Here is a 23,466-nt window from a genome sequence, read left to right as displayed (position 1 = left end):
GCCAAAGCCATGGGGCATGGGGAGTGCAGTATGAAGGGTATACTGCTAGCAGGCTGAGAAGGGGCTGCTGACGAAGCCCACGGGCATAGGGAGATGCCAAAAGCCCAGACAGAAAACAGGCAGGAAATCAGGCCCCAGAAGCAAAGCAAAATTGGAAAGCCAGGTGGCCTGAACAAAATGTTCCTGATGCCAAGACCTGGTTACCAGGAGCAAACTAACACCACAAGGGCAGAGAAAATGGCATCTGAAACTTGGACTCCCAGGAGGAGTAGAAGGGAGTGCACAGTGTTTTACCGCATTTAATATAAATACCACTGAGGATGGACCAAGCCCCCAGAGATTGGCTCATAATCATTTATTCTTAATGGGGATTTGTGTGCTTGGGGCCTCATCCCCAAGATCTTTTATGGCCCCAGAGACCCAATGAACCATGGTCTGATGAATATGCTTCTGGCGAGTCAGTATATTCCTCTGGGAAACAAAAATATTCACTGCTGCTCTCCCATTCTGGTGGTGTGCTGCCTCCACACTCTGTGCGAGAGGGGAGTGGGTGCACATCACACTACCATCCAGCCCACAAGATTGCAGGCAGGAGAAACACAATGTTGGCTGCAGCGCAGACACAAAAGCAGTGTCATCAATGTGGGGATTTGCTAGGTCAGTGCAGGAGTGGGCTTCTTGCACTGTCCCAACAGTGTGCAAATGCTGGGTGCCCCATTAGAGGTGCAGGTGCACCCAGCACCCAAAAAAATAAAAACTTGGTGCTGGGCCGCAAAGTAAAAAGAAAAAAACACCCCCAACAAGCGCAAAAATCACTTATTTAGAATTCATGGGTTCGGACACTGCAGCCCCCTCATAAGAACCTGCATATTCTTCAGAATTTGTGGTGTCCCAGGATGGGCAGGGGCACCACCGACAGTTTCGGAAAGTGTTTCAGGGCTGCCAGAATAACATTAGCCTGTTAAATCAGTGCCCCAGGAGACATTTTCAATATTTCAGGGCACTCACTGAGCCTGTGCTTTGCACATAGGCCCTAGAGTATTGTAGATATTTATAAATTAGGATGTAGTATTTAGTTGTGTGTGTGTAATAAACATACTTTTCATTTTTTGTAAGAATACACACTGACTGGACTATTATTGACAAAATTAACTTAATAAAAGGAAGCACATCCACATATTCTCAGACTGGAATGGACTATAGTACTTGCTTCCTTTCCTCTTTTATTTCCTTAGAAGAAGGTAGTCTTCAGACACTGAAGTGGAATGTTAAGTCAGGCTTCCCAACTGACGCTTGTCCACAAGCAATCATGATGACAGTGGCCGAGGTAGGTACAAGCCTGTTGCATGAATTACTTAATAAATCTCTAACTCAAGGTTTAGTTCCGGAACGCTTTAAAAACGCAGTGGTCATCACTATTTTAAAAACAGCAAGGAGATGACCCAAGCACCATAAACCCTCATTGCCCAATTTCTCTGTGCCATACACGAAAAATATTCTGCTAGAAGATGTAGTCCTGAAACTATGCAGTCATTTGAATTCTTCCAACTTTCTGGATCTGTTTACAGACTCGGTTCGATCCACTACACAGCACTGAATCAGTGATGCTCCTGCCAAATAATGACGTAAGACTGGACAGTGATGGTGATCAGGTTACTGCCCTGGTTATCCTGGACTTTTCTTCCATAGGGATAGGGTTGACCATATGATTCTGGCCAGCTGCATGAGAGGAGCTAGACTGAGAAGAACTGCTTTGTTTTGGGTGGATTCCTTCCTAAAGAATCGGTCACAAGCAGTTCAGCCTGGACTACTTACCGGAACTATGTCACAGTTAATGCGCAGAATCCTTGAGGGATCATCCCTCTCACGTCATTTGTTTAATTTTTACATTAGGTCCCTAATAAAGGAACTGTCTACAAAAGGCTGTAGGTTATGCAACTATGCAGATGATTCACAACTTCTTCTCTGCATACATAGTTCTACAGTCTCCCAACAAGAGTTCCAGAATAATATGAAATTTATCTGGAAGTTGATAGGCAGTTACCAATTAAAACCTAAGGATGGCAAAACAGAGATTGTTATCCTGAATAATTCCATTGATCTTTGGTCAAGCAGTTATTGGCAGTCAGAACTGAGCAACCCTCCTTTACCAAAGTCATTAGCAAAAGACTGGGGGGTAATTATAGATAGTTACCTCACCATAATAGCTCAGTTTGGAGCAGTAATGCCAAAATGCATTTATGTTCCAAACACCATTAGGAAACCAACACCCCTTTTGCCATTAGAGATCTTATAAATCAAGGCAACCATCACCCCAAGATTGGATTATGCTAGTTCAACGCCGTACGGCCTCCGTGGCATTACCAGTCAGAGAAAACAGGTAATTCAAAATGAGGCCACACGTCTCATTTACAAACTTCCTAGGAGTGCCTATTTGTCTGGAGAAAACTTCACTGGTTACCTATCAAACAAGGGTACAATTTGAGCCCTGCTGTATCATGTTTGAAGCCTTTAACCACTTGGCCCTACACGTTCTCAACAAGAAAATCAATATAATCCAGTTTGAGCCCTGAGATCATCTCCCTTGAATAATTTAGGCATTCCTAGATATTCGAGGAAAAGGTTGAATAGCTGAAGCTACTCTGTGCTAGCTCCCATGTTCTAGAACTCTCTCCCAGAAAGACTGCATTTAGAAATTCATTTTTAGAAATTCAAAAAGCACTTAAAAGTCTGATTGTTCAGACAAATATTTTGTTAAAACAGATTCGGCCCCCAGGAAAACCACACCCACATATAAAAGTGAAAAAGTGATCTCTTTACATATATATATATTTGTATATATATATATATATACAAATATATATATATATTCGCCACCAATTCTCTTGCAGTAGCAGCTTGCGTCTTCAAAGCAATACACCTACTCTTCAACTGACATGTTTCAACTGTAGCTTTTAGGCAGCAATAAAAAAGTCAAGTCTTGTGATTATGTTTCTGCTACAAAAGGATCTGACTTTTTTCTAGTGGCAGTTTTGATGCCATAAAGTAGCGCAGAAGGTTTACATGCCTACCGCAAAGACCGAATCTGTATTTTATGCAAATAGCTGAGTAGATTACTAAAGCCAGCCATTACCTGCGCTATGATACAAATGAAGTGCATGTGCGAAGGGGGCTATGGACAGATGAAGGGCACTTTTGCTGAGTGGTAGTGAGGGAATTTGAGAAGTAGGTCATGGGAGTGGCGGCACCAATAATGATTGTTGGACTGGCCGCTAGAGGCGCTAAAGACTGTGACGATTGATATGTGACAAGGTGAAGTAACAGTGTGTCTTTTTTTGAGTGTCTTGAGGGAACGTGCTGATTGAGGGAAGAAGCCAAGGTAAGATGACCTCTACTGTTGCGTATTACACACGCACCCACCAGCAATTTTGTGTCTGTCTACGTAGGCTGGTGCTTTAGAGCGACAGTTTAGCCAGTAGCAGAGATGGCATCTCTTTGGATGACTGTGCTCAAACCCTCACTCGGGTTATAGAGGACAGCTCTGACGTAGGATCAGAAACTGAGACAGCAGATACTGAGACAGCATTTGAGGGATAGGACAATGGCGCAGACTCTGTGAGTTATTTTTCAGTAGAGGAGTCCCATTCGATAACTCCTCTTCCAGTGATTATGAGGGAGGTGATGAGGACAGTCCTTCTGTCCCTTCGCAAGCACAGTCTCTCCAGCAGGTCAATAGCAGGTTAGCTCAAACCAGAGAGCAGGTGCATGCAGCGGCAAGCCCAGAGAGAGTACTCTCTTGGGAGCTCCCCACTTTAGTTCAGCCTCAAATTCCACTGCCCAAATCGTATTGTGGAGACATCAAAATTATCTATCACAAAACAACCTGGTTTTGTAAGGCAGGCACCTGCGTTTTTGGTCCTGGGCTCAGTGGCCATATAGGGAAACCTACCAAACCCAGACATTTCTGGAAACTAGACACCCGGGGGAGTTCACAGAGGTGTGACTTGTGTGGATTCCCCAAAGTTTTCTTACCCAGAATACCCTGCAAAGGTGAAATGTTGAATAAAAACTCAATTTTTTCTTGCATTTCGGTCACACAAACTACAGGAAAATGCTGGGATCCAAAAAATTCCTACCACCCAGTATTTCTGTACCTGTCCTGCTAAAAAAGCGACCCCACTTGAGTGCCTGTACCTAGTGCCTGCGTCAGGAATGGATCACCCCATGGTCAACAGTTGCCCTCATGTAAGGACTAACATTGACCGTTGTGTGATCTATTCCTGACACGGGCACACAAGTGAGGTACCATTGTTATTAGGAGACTTGGGGGAATGCTGGGTGGAAGAAAATTTGTGGCTCATCCCAGAGATTTCAGAACTTTCCATCACCAAAATGTGAGTGAAAAGTGTTTTTCTTGTGCCAAATATTGAGGTTTGCAAAGGATTCTGGGTTACAGAACCTGGTGAGAGCGCCACAAGGTACCCCATCCTGGTTTTTCCTAGGTGTCTAGTTTTCAAAAATGCACAGGTTTGGTAGGTTTTCCTAGGTACCGGCTGAGCTAGAGACTAAAATCCAAAGGTCGACACTTTCCAAAAAACACGGTAGTTTTCAATGTAAAAAATTGGATATGACCATGTTGTGTTTTAGGGTGTTTCCTTTCGTGGGCACTAGGCCTACCAACACAAGTGAGGTCCTATTTCTATCAAGAGACTTGAGGGAATGCTGGGTGAAAGGAAGTTTGTGGCTCTTCTCAGATTCCAGAACTTTGCACCACCGAAATCTGAGGGAAAAGTGTTTTTTGCCAAAGTTTTAGGTTTGTAAAGGATTCTGGGTAACAGACCCTGCTGAGAGCTCCACAAGTCACCCCATTTTGAATTCCCCTAGGTATCTAGTTTCCAAAAATATATAGGTTTGCTAGATTTCCCTAGGTGCCGGCTCAGTTTGTGGCCAAAATCCACAGCTAGGCACTTGCAAAAAACACCTCAGATTTCAATGTAAAAAGATGATCTGTCCATGTTGCATTTCCTGTTGTGGCCATTAGGCCTACCCTTGCAAGTGAGGTACCATTTTTTTCGGGAGACTTGGGGGAACACAGAATGGCAGAACAAGTGTTATTGCCCCTTGTCTTTTTCTAAATTTTTTCCTTCCAAATGTAAGACAGTGTGTAAAAAAGATGTCTCTTTGAGAAATGCCCTGTAATTCACATGCTAGTATGGGCACCACGGAATTCAGAGATGTGCAAATAACCACTGTTTCTCAACACCTTATCTTGTGCCCATTTTGGAAATACAAAGGTTTCATTGATACCTATTTTTCACTCTTTATATTTTACCAAATGAATTGTTGTACACTTCGTATACAGTGAAACCCCATTGCAAGGTGCAGCTTCTTTTTTGGCTCTGAGTACCAAGGGTTCTTGATGAACCTACAAGCCCTATATATCCCCACAGCCAGAAGAGTCCAGCAGATGTAACAGTATATTACTTTTGAAAATCTGACATCACAGGAAAAAGTTACAGAAAAAAACATGGAGAAAATGGCTGTTTTTTTCACCTCAATTTCAATATTTTTTTATCTCAGCTGTTATTTTCTGCAGGAAAACCTTGTAGGATCTACACAAATGACCCCTCGCTAAATTCAGAATTATGTCTACTTTTCAGAAATGTTTAGCTGTCCGGGATCCAGCATTGGTTTCACACCCATTTCTGTCACTAACTGGAAGGAGGCTAAAAGCACAAAAAATAGTAAAAATGGGGTATGTCCCAGTAAAATGCCAAAATTGTGTTAAAAAATGTGGTTTTCTGATTCAAGTCTGCCTGTTCCTGAAAGCCGGGAAGATGGTGATTTTAGCACCGCAAACCCTCTGTTGATGCCATTTACAGGAAAAGAAAACACATGCTTTCTTCTGCAGCCCTTTTTCCCCATTTTTCTGAAAGAAACAAAATTATAGCTGTATTTTGGCTAATTTCTTGGTTTTCTCCAGGGGAACCCATGGACTCTGGGTACCTTTAGTATCCCTATGATGTTGGAAAAAAAGGATGCAAATTTGGCGTGAATAGCTTATGTGGACAAAAAGTAATGAAGGCCTAAGCACGAACTACCCCAAATAGCCCAAAAATGGCTCAGGAGCTAATGGATTAAAAACATGGCTTCAGTGAGATGACTTTCGATTTATTGGATATAACATGATATCGTTTGCTTGGCGATGGAAGCAATGACTAAGGACATGTAATAAATGTGTGTTTTGTTGAAGTCCTCATCCTCGGCAACACCCCGACCGCATGGGACGATTCCTGGTGGCCCACGGCCCTTGGCACCGCACCGACCCCCTCAGACCACGCCCGCAACCTCGGCTTCATCTTGGACCCTCTTCTCACCATGACCAAACAAGTCAACGCCGTGTCCTCCGCCTGCTTCCTCACCCTCCGCATGCTCCACAAGATCTTCCGCTGGATCCCCGCCGACACCAGAAAAACCGTGACCCACGCCCTCGTCACGAGCCGCCCGGACTACGGCAACACCCTCTATGCTGGGACCACCGCTAAACTCCAAAAACGCCTGCAACTTATTCAAAACGCCTCGGTCCGCCTCATCCTCAACGTACCCCGCAACAGCCACATCTCCGCACACCTGAGACACCTGCATTGGCTCCCAGTCAGCAAAAGGATCACCTTCCGACTTCTCACCCACGCACACAAAGCCCTCCACAACAAGGGACCGGAATACCTCAACCGTCGCCTCAGCTTCTACGCCCCCACCCGTCTCCTCCGTTCCTCTGGCCTCGTGCTCGCTGCCGTCCCTCGCATCCGCCACTCCACGGCGGGGGGAGGTCCTTCTCCTACCTGGCAGCCAAGATCTGGAACACCCTCCCCACCAGCCTCAGGACCACCCAGGACCACTCCGCATTCCGGAGACTCCTCAAGACCTGGCTTTTCGAGCAGCAGTAACCCCCCTCCCCCCTAGCGCCTTGAGACCCGCACGGGTGAGTAGCGCGCTTTATAAATGTTAATGATTTGATTTGATTTGATTTAAGTAACTAGTAGAAGCAAAGCAGGTATGACTTTTTTTTAAACGCATCTCGCGTCTTCCTGTTGACTGTTTTGGTGAATGGTGTGCGTTTTCCCCATTTGTACGTCTAACATCCATGTCTTTCTATTAGTGAGACGTCTTTCATTTGGCTTAATGGAAACATGCTTTCTTGTTCGAGTACAGCTCTTAGTGGAACAGGAGGGGCAGGCTTTTTCAAAGAGGCTTTTACCATGTCACTTTTCTGTCTATTTTATCATCCAACACGCTCTTGAGAGCGGCAAGTGAATGTTTCTGCCAGGTGAGTCTTTGGAACTGATACAGTTTGTTCTTTTGAGTCAAGAATACGGAACGTGTTGTTACATTACAAATCGCAATTTGTAGAGAAATACTTGCATGTTGAAAGAATCAAATTTTACCTCGAAATCAGTTAAGCCCTTTGATAAATACAGTACTTTTTAAAACAAGTTATAATCGTCTCTAGAGAAAACAGTCTGCAGCAATTTTCAGCTGCCCATATTAGTCATTTAAATCATATTCTTTCTTTGCCAACTCTTACACAAGATTTTACAGCTTTTTATTATTCCACTATATAGTAACATTATCGCAGTGTTCCTGTTCTGACACTCCGCCTCAACACCAAACACGCGCAGAAAGTTGATTCTTGTTTAAGACTGCACTCCTATTTTTCAACCTTCAGCTCCTCCAGTAAGAACACTCAACCTGTTAACAGGCTTGACACTGACAGTAGAAACATCATACATTTTTGTTCCAAAATATATAGACAAAAAAACAGCAGATCTTTAATATCATCCTCAACAAAGAATTAAAATTCCATATCATATCTCAACGAAGAATTCAAATTCCACCATCTTCACAGAGAACCCCCCTCTCTACTGCCTTGCAAGGAGGGATCATATTTAGAAATGTTGGGCATAGTTTAAACATCTCTTCTTGGTCGGATCCAGGCAACCTGACCAATATCTTCCAGTCTTTAATCCTAAAAAGGCATCTAAGTTCATCTAAGCCATTCCCGTAACCTGACACAAATTATTTGGTGACAGTTCTTTTTATATCTAGGGCCGCCTTCTCTTGAAAACTGCTCACTCCCTTCCTCATGAGACTTGAGAATAACCTCATAAACATTCAGAGAACCCTGGAGACACTTCTCTTGCACTCAGCCTACAGCCTCTGTTAATACTGAACTATAAGCGATCAAAGTCTACAAAATCTAAGCCCACAAAACGTCAACAGCTGGGTTTCTCCAGCTGGGCTTCTTATCAATGCTATTTTATCTTTAATAATCCTTAAGGATTTGAATTCAGGAGTATTTTGCCTAAAACTTAATTTTGACATTCTTTCTAGGTGGCTAAATTATCCCTTGTTTTTGAACTCCTTAAATGACTTCCTGTAAACTCTCCTAGTCAGAAGGATTAAGGGCCAGATGTCTCAAAGGGTTTTACCCATTTTATGTCTATGGGAAAATGTATTCATACATATGGCCCAAAATGCTTTATAACATTTTATAAATAAATAAAGCCTCATTTTCCAATCTAGCTCAGCTTTGTCTTGCCCTCACTCAGCAAGTGTGAGAATGCTAATTTTAATAATCGTGGTGAACCCTAAACATGTAAAACCACTCTCATCTTCAACTGGATACACCACTTGCTGATCCCTTCGTCCACTAAGAACTTGTCTTGTGACTCCGATAAATGAAAACCTGTAGGATCCCAATTCGCTCTACCATTCCTTACATGCTGTAAGAAATTGTATTACTAAACCAAAAGGGGAAAGAAGCTGCAATCTTGAGGTGAACAGGGACTGAACTTCAACAAGATCCAAAACATTCATATCCCTTAAGCATAAACTGCTTTCTTTGTAGAGTACCTGGCTATTGCTTAATGGTACGGTTCTAGAAGCATGAATATCCTCATAGAACTACATGTAGTATATTTACAACAAGTAATAAAAAAATTAGCTTGACATTTCCAAACCATGTTAGATAAAAAATAAATCTAATGGTTTGACTGGTAGAAAAATAAGACAGTCAGATGTGGAATTCCATTAAAACAATAAGCAAGTTACATATAGGTGGAAGGCTAAGGTGTGCGGTAAACCAGGACCAAGGCAAGCTTTGTGACTGATCATGACGTACCAAGGGCAAAGATTTACTTTTGGATCTAGAAACTTTTCATAGAATTGAAGATCTTCATTGGCACGATTGGGAGATGTGTGAAGAGAAGCTCAGTGAACAAAACATTAAGGTTAAGATCATATCTTTTTGGCACTCTATCCTGATCCTCCAGAGTTCATAATGTTCATAACGTTTAAGAAACTTGCAATAGCTTTCTTTTGGTAAAAAGTCTCCAAATCTTCAGGATGAATTCCCCACACATCAGCCAATGAGTTCAAGATGCAGGAGGGCGTATTATAGCTTTATGTATACCTTGAAATTTCTTTACAAGAGGGCTAGCTTTCTTTGTTGAAAGAACAACCCGTGCTCTCCAGAAAAGCAATATATTTCACAGGAACAGGTAGCAGATATTTCTGTTGTAACTGGTCAAATACACGTTTCAAATAGCTTACCTTCAGGCAAGTCACCGCTTACTTTGCTGCAATACCTTCTGCACTTTTCAGTCACAGGAGATAAATTTAACAGGGACATCAAGCTTGATTAGCATTGCCTGGACCCCTTTACCCTTCTGGTTCCGCAAGAGGATAGTGCCACTATCCCATGGAACAATCTTTCAGTCCCACAGGTTCAAGGCAGAGCTAGCAACCATTCTCTTTATAGGCAGCTAGGAATTATTGAGTGGAACAAGCAGGCAGGTCTTTTCTTCATCATTTTTCAGACGGTTTACTCAAGGGAGAGGGTCAAGAAGGGCAGTTTAAAGGTAAAACCAGTTAGCAATTGATGATGACTTTTAAGCAAAGTTAGTTCATTTCCCTTCACACAGTTCATGTTCTTGGCATATGCTTTCAAGTAAAATCTTTCCTTCGATCTTTTAACAGATGACATCTAAAATGGCGTATTTCTTGTTGCCTTTTGCGGGGCTCTCTAAATTTCCAAACTCCCCCATAGGCCAGCACCCTTACTAAGCATTGATGACAATCTGCTCCAGGCCCCAGTGCTTCTCTGGCCCCAAGTGTTTTCCTTCAGCCATGCCACAACTTTCTTTGTTACAGTACATTCTTCCCTGCATCAAGTTGCCATTCTTAGCATATGCTGTCAGATAAACACTTTCACAACAAAAATCTAAAATGGTGTATTTCTTCTAATTGCTGTGCCCCCCAACTCTCCAAACTCACAAATAGGTTGGCACACTTAATCCAACAAAGCATTGATAGGAATCTCCTTCTGACCCCCTGCTGCTCTTGCTCTTGTGTTTTTTTTCTTCCCAGCAAGACATAGCCTACTTTTTTACAGTACGTTCTGCTCTTTCCAGTCACAGGAGAAAAAAGTCCATAGGGGCATGCTGCTTCCCTAACAGAACCTGAAATCTTATGTCCTGTGGCCCAGCAAGAAGCTAGCATACCTAGCCCTTGAAGCAATCTTCTAGTCTCAGAGGGTCAAGGTAGAGCCAAGAACCATTTTCCTCTCATGCAGTCAGGAATTCCTCAGAGGAACAGGCAGGGAAGGAAGTCCCCTCCAGCCCCCCCAGCTGCTCTGGCTGCCATGTGACTTTTTGCATACAAGAGCCAGGAGCCAAGAGCTGGGGTTGGTCTCAACAATAAAGGAGACTAATGCTACAGGAGCGCCTTACATGTTTTTGTGGTCAGGAAGGCCGGATTAATATAAACCCTTATGGATTTATTGTATAGGGTATCTTTACAGAAGCAGATATTGTCAATCAAGCTCACCCCCTTTCTCTGCCAGCATGAAAAAGTTAGGTATGAAGATCAGCAGATGAATCAGAAAAGAGATATCCACATTCTTAAACACTGCACAGTAAGCAAGCTGTTGCTTAGGTTGCAGTGCTCAACTATTCAATATTTCCCTAAAAATATAAAGCACTGAAGGTAATACAAACCTGACCAGCCCAATCGGCTGACTTTGCACACTTATATAGCAGTACTATTTTGTCACAGGCTGTGGAATAATTCATGTTTTACATTTGCAAGAGGTTCTGCAAGCTTCCTGAAAAAACATGCACTTATAACCACATATGCTACATTGTCGGCTCCAAGGAAAAACCTTTTTCTTCACTCCCATTCCCACTATCTGCATTTTATACAATGTGGGTCAGCGGTTGATTTCCTAAATTGAGAGCTATGGTCATTTTATAGTAACGTGGATGTTCTTTTAAACACAGCACTGATAAGCATGTCTCAACCAATACACAAGTCAAACACACCTTATATCTGGAGTCAAGCAGCAGGCATACCATGGCAAAAACGTTTTTTCTCAGCCTTTCAAACAGGATTTCTACAAAATACCTAACTATTACTATCACATAATATGTGGAATTTTTGCACAAGTGCTACCACAAATACATCCCCACATCGTTAAAGATCTTCTCCATTGAACCTGCTTTAAGAGAAAGCTTTAGATCTGATACAACGTAGACCTAGACAAAAGGGGTTTGCTTCACTATAGCAAGCTGCTAGGATTGTCACAAAGATGGAACTCAGTGAAACATATAATTTTGTTCACATCAAATACCAAACAGCCTATGCAGACAGCCACCCAGATAATCTATTTAACTTTGTTCATAAGACCATAAGCTTTGTGACCTGTCCTTCACTGTGACAAGAAAGTCTAAGGTCCATTATCATCAATGTCCAATGATAACTTTCCTACTGCTCTCAGGCTATTGCAAGTACTAAGTATTGCACCAAACATCACTAACTAAATGCCTACTGGTAACTTTTGGCTGTAGGCAATAACAATGAAAGATGAATTTTAGCTTAATTCCAGAAACATCTACTAAATCATTGTGGCCTGTAGCACTAAAACCACCACCCTCCACATAGCAGATTGTGCTTTCTACATATTAGACCATGGTGAGTGGTCTTATCAATATAGTTTGCCATCGAACATTAATACATATGATATGCCTTAACAAGGATGTGTAGTAAAGGTACTACCATAGCCGTCCATATCCAAAGGAAAGCAGTTTGGCCCTATATAGTCCTTCAAACCTACTCTCCTGTCTTTGCTTCAGGGAAATCCCCATGGATATGTTATGTCATACATGCTACTCAGTCTCTTCCTGTAGCCATTCAAAGAATGACTACATGGATGGGCCCAGCATGACTACTAAGATGACCAGGCTGAAATTATGCTGCTTTTGCAATATACACCTGTTTTATAAACACCAATCAATGGATGGTATTTTGGTAGCTAAAATCACCCTCCTCCCCCAGTCAGATCTCTTATTGCTTTGAGAGATACTTTAGGGTGGCTGTCCCAGAGGTGGACAAGTGGGTCACCCTGATTAATAGGGGCACATCATCTTTACTGAAAACTCATTGTTTACATTTCTATAATGAGGAAGGCCAGATTAATAGGTGTTGGAGAAAAATGCTGTGAAGAGAGGCGATTGTTCTGAAGTGCCTGTGTTTCTTTGATTCAAAGAACCTTAAATGGCATTTGAGCTAGGAGCTTGATTTTGCAGCATCTATGGCCATACCTTTAAGTTGGAAGTGGACTTTAATTATACAGGTTTAGTTTCAGGGAATGGGGAATAGAGTAGCCGACAGAGTGGCATTAAGTTTTCTAAGAATAATAAAATTATTCATTCCAGTACTCCAAAATTTGTCTCATTTCGTAGACAGTATATTTTGTTCAGTTTTCATGTCATGTCATGTTTAGTCCAAAATTTGCCTACACAAGATTAAAGTCTCTAAACAGGGCAGGCTTTTGGGTGGTGAAACTGGTGCCATCGCTGCCTATCATGAGCTCAAAGGATGCTGTGTTTTTCAATAACTTAAGAATTTTAAAGAATTGCTGCAGAGTTAGATCACTGTTTCCAGCAATTATCATGCAACAATACAATGACAAGCTAACTGAAGTAATTGTTGTACCTGCTGGAGAGAGATTGAGCAGTGTCTAGGGGCAGTTTTGACTCATCGTAAAGTAGTGCAGAGGGTTAATAGACATGCTGCAAAGAACGTGTACTATGCAGAACACAGAAGTGTATTTTATGTATATATCTCAGTGGGCCCTGCTTTTGTCACAAAGACGTTTGATACTTGCAGTTCATAAATTACAATCCTAAAACAACACAGTGAAATATGAAATAGCCTCAAAGAACTTCATGTGAACTGCAAGGCATAGGTTACTTTTTTTCCCCAGCCTTTCATTATCCTAATGTTGCTAAAGAGAATTCATTTGAGTAGAAATATATTCTTATTAGTAAAGCCAACACCAACCACTGTGTTATGTTATAAATTGTGACTTTGTTTCTCCAGACCAAGCACTCTTAAAATATACTGCCTACCTCTATGGATTACTCCTACACTCTGTTGCCCTTATATAACATTTCCTATACACTGATTTAAAAACATATGATTACTTGTCTCTGTATAATGTGTGTGATGTAAAGTTCTATGACATCCTACACTGGTATGAGTAGTGCTATAAAATAAATAAAATACACGTGAGAGAGGGGCTATGGAGAGATGAGGGTAACTGTTACAGGGTGGTAATGAGGGAATTTGGGTCGCCAACACAGATTGTCGATTGTCGCACTGGGTGGCATCAGTGCTAAAGCTTGCCATGTCTCTAAATAATTGCCAATGTCTACTGAGATTTTCAAAACAACATAATTTCTAAATATATAGCATCTGTTTCACAAAGGAATGCGTTGCCTCAATATTAAGTGGTACAAAGCTATATTAAAGCCTATTTCAGAAAAATGGCAAAGTTTAATTGACGATTTTATAAATTTGGGTCTAACATGTCTGCCTTGGATGGTTGGTGCCCAGACTAACAGAACAATCAAGGCACTTGCGCCTTCACCATGCACAGGTGACTCATCAATACATTTATTGAAAATGTTGCAGTGACACTATTAAAGATGGCATAGCATATGTCATCAATGATATAGTATATGGAGTAATTAGCTGGGCATGGTAAAGGTGAAAGTTATAGTTAACGGATGGCACACGTTTTAGTTACATGAAAGAACTCTAACTGTAACTGCTGAACTTCTATGGTTTTGTATGAGTAAATTAAATATAACCTCCCTGTAACCTTGGTTTCTTTCAGTAAATATATATATATATTTACTTATATATATATATATATATATATGTTTTTCTCCAAATGCCACTGAAAATGCCGAACACTTAACCATGGGTGCCTCCTCCGTGCAAGTGGCATACACGTAAAACATACCAACAAAACCGGCTTTCCTTCAAAGCCATAAAGGGGCACTCTCCAGGTTGAATAAAAAGACACTCGTATTTGGCTGTTTAAATAGTTTCCCTTCATTGTTAGTTTCGATATTAGTCATCAGTGAGAAAGGACTTCAATTCATCCATAAATCACTCTGCTCAGAGCGCTGCCATTTTAACATGTGTTGTTTATAGTTTAAAAGTCCCAGTTGCAGTAGTGATTCTGGGCATATTCATACTGTCATTGTAATCGGCGCGCTTTCAGCATGAAAACTCAATGTTGTTGTGGAAATATGCGAATGTCTTTTCATGAAACAAATTAGTTAAGCCTGTTCATCTCCGTCTCATGCCCATATTATTTCCATACCTGAAGGCAGCAGTCTCGTGACTAATGCCAATCCATGTAGTCATGTCCTGTAAAATCAGCAAGTATTTCAATATTTCAGGGCTACGGCAGTTCTGGCATTTTGTCATTATGAGTTTCTCCAAATGCCACTGAAAATGCCGAACACTTAACGATGGGTGCCTCCTCCGTGCAAGTGGCATACACGTAAAACATACCAACAAAACCGGCTTTCCTTCAAAGTCATAAAGGGGCACTCTCCAGGTTGCAGCTAAGTTCATTTCCCCAGCATGACGCGTTTCAGCTAAATGCCTTTCTCAAATGCCAGCAAAATATGTATATATAACACAAAAGAAAAAGTTAATGCTCGCATACTCAGGATTCAAGGAAAAGCAAAATACTTTTTAATCCAAACACAACGCGTTTCGGCTGACACAGCAGCCTTGGTCATATGATAATTACCACCAATAAACCACCACTAAATACTATCCCATCATACACATAGAAATAAGACAATAGACAAGTGATTCGAATAAAACCCACACAGCACAACCTCTTTGTATATACAGACATAATACTAATACTTAATAGTAAATCCAGTTCATGTCATTGAATATAACCTAATGTATTCATATTAATATGTATTCCCTTCAAAGAAAGGGAAACAAGCAAAAACAGTGTGACATACTAAAGTTGATATTCCCCTGGCCCACAATATAGACAATACAATATTATAATTTTAAGCCCAAATATAAATATAAATAAACAAGTAATAGAAATCATACACTGTAAATTTGAGTTTCTACCTAAATAACTGCAAAAGTAATTATAAATCACCTAGATCTTGTTAAAAGGCCATATTCTTATCAGCAAAATAACTACATTACTATGTTAAAAGTATTCTTATCTGAAAGTCTGCAAAGCGGATCACCCAACGATAACTTGAAATATAGAGAGAATGAATGATGACAAGCAGAATTCAGTAGTTTTCCATCCGACCGATTACATCTGAAAAGAATATATACATAGGTAAATAAATAAATAAATAGCTCGATAAATGAATCAATAGCTAAATACTTAATCAGCCATCACACCACTACAAATCCAGTCCACAACTCAGTAATAAATATCATAAATTCCATAAATTAACTCTATTTATACATACTAAGACCTTACTATTTACACACTCAAATAAATCATGACAGTTTCATTAAAAATCAATTTATATAATCTTGTCAGAGTTTGTAGTATCCTAGTAATTATCATACAGGTGAGTTTTCAGTTCTTTCCCATATTTAAACCTTTCGAAGTCTTGGTCTCTAAGATGTATATTGACTCTTTTTTCCTCAACGTCAGTTCTCTGTTCCCTCCTCTATAACATGGAGGAACATGTTCAATGCCAAAATAAGATAAATTGGTACAATCAGAGTTGTGTTTATCTTTAAAATGCCTTGCTACCGGATAATGCTCATCGTTAGATGTAATCACACGCATGTGTTCTAAAATCCGTTTTTTAACACTATGTTTAGTACTATCAACATACCATCTTAGGCAAGGGCATTCAAGTATATAAATCACAAAAGGGGTCCTGCAAGTTATAAATTGATTGATTTGCCTAACTTTCCCAGGTTTATATACAGCATATTGCTTCCGCATAATGCTGTTGCGACACGCCTTGCAGTGACCATACGGAAAGAAACCTTGTAAATTATGTTTTCTCAATTGCGGAATTGTAATTATATCATTTGATCTTAAAATATTGTGTAAACTACATCCTCTTCTATAGGTAATCTGCGGTCTTTTCTGTATTGTGCCTCCAATAACAGGGTCGCTTTTCAAAATATTCAAATTTCTTGAGATAATCTGTTATTAATCTGTCTTGTATCCTCATTGTATGTCATGATAAGTCTATATATATATATCAACACTCAGTGCAGCGTGCTCTGCTGCACCAAACCTTCGGGGGTGCCAAACAATGCACGCGCGACTGCGTCTAAAATATACACTCGCCTCCGAAATCCACAAGAAGGTGAACGGCACTCCGAGAGCAATGACAAATAATTTTATTGACGCACAATGGGACGCGTTTCGCCGTTAACTGCCTCTGTCAACCTCGCGGTCGCCATATTGAAAATTTGCATTTGTACCTCGTATTCGGTCACGTGATGTGAAACTTACACTAAACGCAATGAAAACCAACAGAACTATTATACAACATCTAAAAGGTATTTGATTAATGGTTATATTGTGTAACATGCAATTGTAATTGTATATCTATTTCAGCACTTAACCACTCAGATGTCTATACGACAAATATTGGCACAAAAACACATAACGATTATAGACGGTTGTACAATACAAAGAAAATAAACTCAAACAAAATAAAAATTGCTTAGTAGCTTAATAACGGTATCACTAAGACAGCACTTATACCTACACCACACATGATTACTCATAACAATTAACAATATTTGAAATTATGTCAAATGGATAACATTATACACCAAGAAGTTCAAACAACATGGTAATCTCATTGAATATATCCAAGTATTACTGTGCAGATCGTTTGGTGAGACTAGTACACCGGTATGTTTTAGATATTGTAACAAGTGGATATGTATTGATAATTCTCTATTGCCACCTCTAATGTCTTTGGGAATACCATGTATAATGCTATATCTTATGTCGTGAATATTATCTGTATGACAATGGTGCATGTGACTTGCAACCGGATAAGTGTCATCATTATTTTGTATAGCTCTTAGATGTTGTAAGATACGCTTCTACGCTTCTAATTTAGTACTGCCAACGTACATCTTGGGACAACTACATCCTAAGACATATATAACATGCACGCTTTTACAAGCGTAATGGCTCTTAATACTATGTACGATTTTCTATCCTTGCTTTAAAAAATTTATATTTTCCCCATTTTTGCACGCTTTGCATCATGAACATTTGAAGAAACAATCTTGTTGTTTAAGCCAACCTTGTTGCGTGTCAACAATCCTAACATCACTTTTGACCAAAATATCGCAGATAGACTTACTTCTTTTGTATGTTATTGAAGGCGTGTTGGATATTGCCTTGCCTATGACTGGATCACTTTTTAATATGTGACAATGCCTGCGCAATATATTCCTTACTGATAATGCGCTGTATTATATGTCGTGATGAATCTAACCGTACTTGATTTTATATCTTTCTTTTTAACCATTTTATCACTGGAGCTAAAAAGAAGTGAGTCCCTAGTATAAACATTAACCTTCCTTTTAGCCCTTTCAAGGGTTCTATCTGTGTAACCTCTCATTTTTAATCATGCAATTATTTCATTTTGTGTTTTCTCAAAATTCTCTTGGGTACTGCAAATTCTTTTAGCTCACAGAAATTCTCCGAATGGGATTCTCTCCTTTAGTGGAAGGTGATGGGAACTTGTTGTGTGTAATATGCTGTTGCCTGCAGTTGGTTTTCTATACATTGTGCTCTGTCACTTATCTTTGTTGATAATGATCTTAACATCTAAAAATTAAATTTCTCGTGTATGTATGTTACCAACAAATTTCAAATTTAAGCCATTCAAGTTAATCTGTTGGATAAAAGATTTTGCACTTTCCTCATTACCTTGCCATATGACAAAGATATTGTCTATATATCGCAGTCACATAACAATGGACTCATTCCATTGATCTAAGGGAGGATTATTAAGTACTTGTTCTTCCCACCATGCCATATAAAGATTTGCATAACTTGGAGCAAAGCATCTTCCTATCACCATCCCGCATTGCTGTTCGAAAATCTCATTGTTGAACAAAAAGATATTATGATTCAAGCACCAATTAATCATTTCAATCAACACCTTACTATGTTTGCTCTTAAAAAAAATTCTACTGCTCTAATTCCCTCACTATGTGGGATATTGGTATAGAGGGCAGTGACATCTAGAGTCATGAGGAGCATATTGGGTTCCCAGCTCACATCGAATACCCTTTGTAAAAATGCCATGGTATCTTTGAGGTACGAGGACAAACTTGTCACCAAAGGTTGCAGAAACACTTCAATATATTGAGATACAAACTCAAATAAACTTCCTTGTATAGCTATAATAGATCTACCTGGCAGCTTCTGGGCATTTTCTTGGATTTTAGGAATTAAATAGAAAACAGGGAGTCTAGCATAGTCTACCTTTAAAAAATTATATTCATCAGTGTTAATTAATCCCTGTTCCTTCCATTCCAATATGTTTTTATCAAAATCCTGTTTAACACTATTGGCATAATTAATGTCAAACCGCTTGTAAAAAACTGTATCGTGCAATTCCTTATATGCCTTCTTCATCTAATCCTTGGTTGCCCAAATAACAACATTACCGCCCTCGTCAGAGCTTCTAATTATAATTTCTGGATTATTTTTCTATTTTTGAAACTCGTGGTGGTATGTTTGAGTTTGTCAATACTTTTGTTTTTTAAACGCTTAAATTCTTGAATCATAGTTTCTGCAAATTGGTCTATAAGATCACCAGTGTATGGCGGATTCGTCTTAGGTTTCAACCTTGAACCACCTTCTTGATCAAGCCTCACTCCCTCACTCTCTAGTCTATGTATAATTTGAGTTTCATCAAAAAATCAATAAAGACCAGCGCATTTTCTTCTAATTCCCATAGTTCTTTCATTAAATCAATATCCTCTATCAATAAATTTGGTTGAATGTCCACTGTATCGGATTAAATTGTGAAATCGGGTTTATCACCTCTCAGTTTGTGTAATTTAATCAATTTCAATTTTCTTATAAAAAGAAACAAATCAATTCTAGCTTGTACATAATCAAAATCACTAGTATCACAAAATGATAAGCCTAATGACAAGTTTTTTTTCATCCTCTATGTCTAATTTTACTGTTGACAGATTAATTACAGTTCTACTATCTGTTAATAACGTTTGTTGCTGCATGTCATTTTTGCTTGTCCTTCAATAGATCCTTCTTTTGCCTCCTTGTCTCTTCTTCCTCTGTCTCTTACCTTTGCCCTGCCTCTTCATGTTTCTGTGATCTCACCTTAAAAAATCAAATTCTTCTCGTAAAGTAGTGTGAGATTTCACTCTAATGGTTTCATCTGCATCTGTATCAGAACTTTCACTTATGGTAATATCAGTCTGTCCTAATTTAGTATATGATTGCATTGTGCTAGATCATTGTGTTCTCCAATAACCACATTTCTTAGTGAATGTTTAAATTTGTCCTGTTTCACAATCAATCTTGTCCCTCATAAATTTACGTGATTTCTTGTGAATAATATCTTCTTCCATGCTGCGCAATCTGTCCTCCATAGTCTGTTTTAGAGTTTCCACCATACGTTTGTCTGATAATGTATCAATTTTTTGGCTTAATGTCTCAATTTGTTGTAATGCTATGTCTCTGTCTTTTTGGGCATACTTGTATAGACTTTTCATCATTTCCATTGAGCGTTTAGCATTCTGGGATGCCCATTCATGCAATAACTCTGGATCTGGGTTATCATATGTAGGAAAAATCATTATTCTTAATCCTCTAGGTACCCTTTGAACATCCAGACATCTTGTAAGAGACTCGCATTCCCACCATTTGTTTAGTTCACGCTTCTTCACTTTCTCAAGTTCTTTAAATAACTGATGGATATCAATCAATCAATCACAAAAATGTGTATAGCGCACTACTCACCCGTGAGGGTCTCAAGGCGCCGGTGGGTGGGGGGGGTGTGGTACGATCACTGTTCGAATAGCCATGTCTTGAGGTTTTTTCTGAAGAGCAGGAGGTCTTGGGTCTTGCGGAGGTTGGTGGGGAGGGAGTTCCAGGTCGTTGGGGCGAGATATGAGAAGGATCTGCCTCCTGTGGTTGTGTGTTGGAAGCGGGGGACTGTGGCGAGTGCAAGTTTGGCTGATCGGATGTGGCGGGTGGGGGTGTGGAAGTTTATTCTATCGTGGATGAGGATTTTGAAGGTGATCCTTTTGTCTATGGGGAGCCAGTGAAAGGATTTGAGGTGTGGTGAGATGTGTTCATGGCGGGGGAGGTCCATGATGAGGCGTGCGGCTGTGTTCTGGATTCTCTGGAGTTTGCGCTTGAGTTTGAGTGTGGTGCTGGCATAGAGGGCATTGCCGTAGTCTAGCCTGCTGCTGATTAGTGCATGAGTGATGGTCTTTCTGGTCTCTGTGGGAATCCATTTGAAGGTTTTATTCAGCATGTGCAGTGTGTTGAAACAGTTGGAGGTGACAGCGTTGATTTGTTGGGTCATAGAGAGGAAGGGGTCGAGGATAATGCAGAGGTTGCGTGCGTGTTTTGCGGGGGTAGGTGTGGGGCCTAGGGTGGTGGGCCACCAGGAGGTGTCCCATATGGATTTGTGGGGGCCAAAAATGATGATCTCGGTTTTGTTGGAGTTGAGCTTGAGGTGGTTTGTTGTCATCCAGGTGGAGGTGTCAAGGAGTGCAGCATGGAGGTTGGTTTTGGCGGTAGTAGGGTTGCGGGTGAGGGAGAAGATGAGTTGGGTATCGTCTGCGTAGGAGAGGATGGTGATACCGTGTGTTTGGAGGATGTTTGCTAGTGGGATCATGTAGATGTTGAAGAGTGTGGGGCTGAGGGAGGATCCTTGGGGGACTCTGCAGATGATTTTGGTGGCAGTTGATTGGAAGGGTGTGAGGCGGACTTTTTGGGTTCTATCGGTGAGGAAGGAGGAGACCCACTCTAGGGCTTTGTGTCGAATCCCATAGTTGTGGAGGCGTGTACGGAGTGTTTGGTGGCAGACAGTGTCAAAGGCTGCGGAGAGGTCCAGGAGAATGAGTGCGACGGTCTCGCCCCTGTCGACTTTGGTTCTGATGTCGTCAGTGCATGCGATGAGGGCGGTTTCTGTGCTATGGTTCTTGCGGAACCCAGATTGGGAGGGGTCGAGTGTGTGGTTTTCCTCGAGGAAGTGGGATAGACGGGGGTTCACTAGTTTCTCAGCGACCTTGGCGGGGAAAGGGAGGAGGGAGATTGGGCGGTTGTTAGAGAGGTCGTCTGGGTCAGCCTTGTTTCTTTTTAGCAGTGCGGTGACTTCCGCGTGCTTCCAGGGGTCTGGGAAGGTGGCGGTGTCGAATGAGCAGTTGATTATGTCTCGAAGTTTGGGGGCGATGGTTGGGCTGGCTTTGTTGTAGATCAGATGGGGGCAGGGGTCGGAAGGTGATCCAGAGTGGATGGAATTCATTGTTTTTTCCATTTCTTCGTCGGTGGTTGGGGCCCAGGTGATAAGTAGGCTGGGGGTGTGTGAGGAGGGTGTAAGGGGTGTCTGTGTTGGACGTGTGGGGGTGTGGGGGCGGTGGGTGTGTGTGGTAATCTTGAGCCTTATTGGATTCAGAATGTCTATGTTGACTGCTACCAGTTTGCGAGGCATGAGAAAAAATTGATTCAGCTCTTTGTTTGCGGTTATTTTACTCCATTTGTGTACTATTGGCCATCATTGTCGCATAATCAAGGCACTCGAATCCTCACGATAACAAAAACAGTACTCTCTACACCACTAAAAATAGCGTGATGACCGGCTTCGCTTTTGAACAATAAAGCCAGCATACCTGCTGCCACACGATGCATCACTACTGTGCCCTCCGACACCAAGTGAACCTACACGCGACTGCATGGAACGCGGCTTAGACCATGTTTTTGTGCCAAAATTTGTTTTGAGTGGTTAAGTGCTGAAATAGATATGCAATTACAATTGCATGTTACATGATATAACCATTACTCAAATACCTTTTAGATGCTGTATAATAGTTCTGTTGCTTTTCATTGCGTGTAGTGTAAGTTTCACATCACGTGACCAAATACGAGATACAAATGCAAGTTTCAATATGGCGACCGCGAGGTTGGCAAAGGCGGTTAACGCCGAAACGCGTCCCGTTGTGCATCAATAAAATTATTTGTAAGTGCTCTCGGAGTGCCGTTCACCTTCTTGTGGATTTCGGAGGCGATTATATATATATATATATATATATATATATATATATATATATATATATATATATATATATGTATTTATTGTTAGAAATGGGGTCTCTAGTTGGCAGAGGTATGCAACTCGGTATGGAGTGAGTTTTAGTTACTTCAAAGAACTCTAACTGCTGAATTTCTATGGTTTTGTACAAGTAAAATGAGAACCTAACTATAACGTCCCCTTAACCTTTGTTTAATTAGTGAATTTCTATGTTTTGTTTAATGTATAGTAATTTTAATTGCTATCCTTGAATCCAACCACTGCCGCGCAGAGGCAGGTGGTTGGCCACAGGGCCGGGCCTGCAGCCCTGCCCTGAGGCCAACCCCCTATAAGCACTCAACATCGCATCGCGCACTGCCTTCTCCTGTGCGCAATAGGGGCTGCCCACAGAGAAAGGCCGCAGCCATCCCTGCGGCCAACCCCCCTAATCACCCACCCGATGTTGTGCATGGCCCTTTGCACATTCACGGCAGAAGTTAGCCGCAGCCTCTCTGGGTGTAAAAATAGGTGTGAGAGGCTGTATCTGGGGCTAAGAGTGGCTGTCAGAGAGTCTGTCTCAGTGTCTCCTGAGTGCGAACATCAGTGTTTTAATGGGTGCATCAGTATGTGCACAGGTCTCTGAGTGGGTGCATCAGGTTGTCTGTGGGTCTGTGAGTGGGTGTGTGATGTTAACTGAGTGGGCCTGATTGGGTGCATGAGGTCTGACTGGGGCTGTGACTGAGTGCATGATGGTGTGAGTGGGTCTGTGAGAGGGTACGTGAGCTTC

General features: G+C 41.0%; 1 protein-coding gene across 3 annotated transcripts in view; it reads left to right on the top strand.

The window, feature by feature from the left end:
* CRACR2A (calcium release activated channel regulator 2A) overlaps window positions 1-23,466 on the top strand; it is a 953,477-nt gene that overhangs the window by 103,058 nt on the left and 826,953 nt on the right. The window contains exon 2 of one of the 3 annotated variants that reach the window (XM_069228396.1): window positions 3,341-3,379. The exons of the other annotated variants lie outside the window; for them this stretch is intronic. The gene's annotated coding sequence lies outside the window, so the exon portion shown is untranslated. The remainder of the gene's footprint in view (window positions 1-3,340; window positions 3,380-23,466) is intronic. 3 annotated transcript variants of the gene reach the window in all.

This window comes from Pleurodeles waltl, chromosome 4_1 (genome assembly GCF_031143425.1).
Source record: "Pleurodeles waltl isolate 20211129_DDA chromosome 4_1, aPleWal1.hap1.20221129, whole genome shotgun sequence".
NCBI classification, from domain to species: domain Eukaryota; kingdom Metazoa; phylum Chordata; class Amphibia; order Caudata; family Salamandridae; genus Pleurodeles; species Pleurodeles waltl.
Note: the sequence above shows the minus strand (reverse complement) of the source record. Positions and strands in the feature narration are given on the sequence as shown.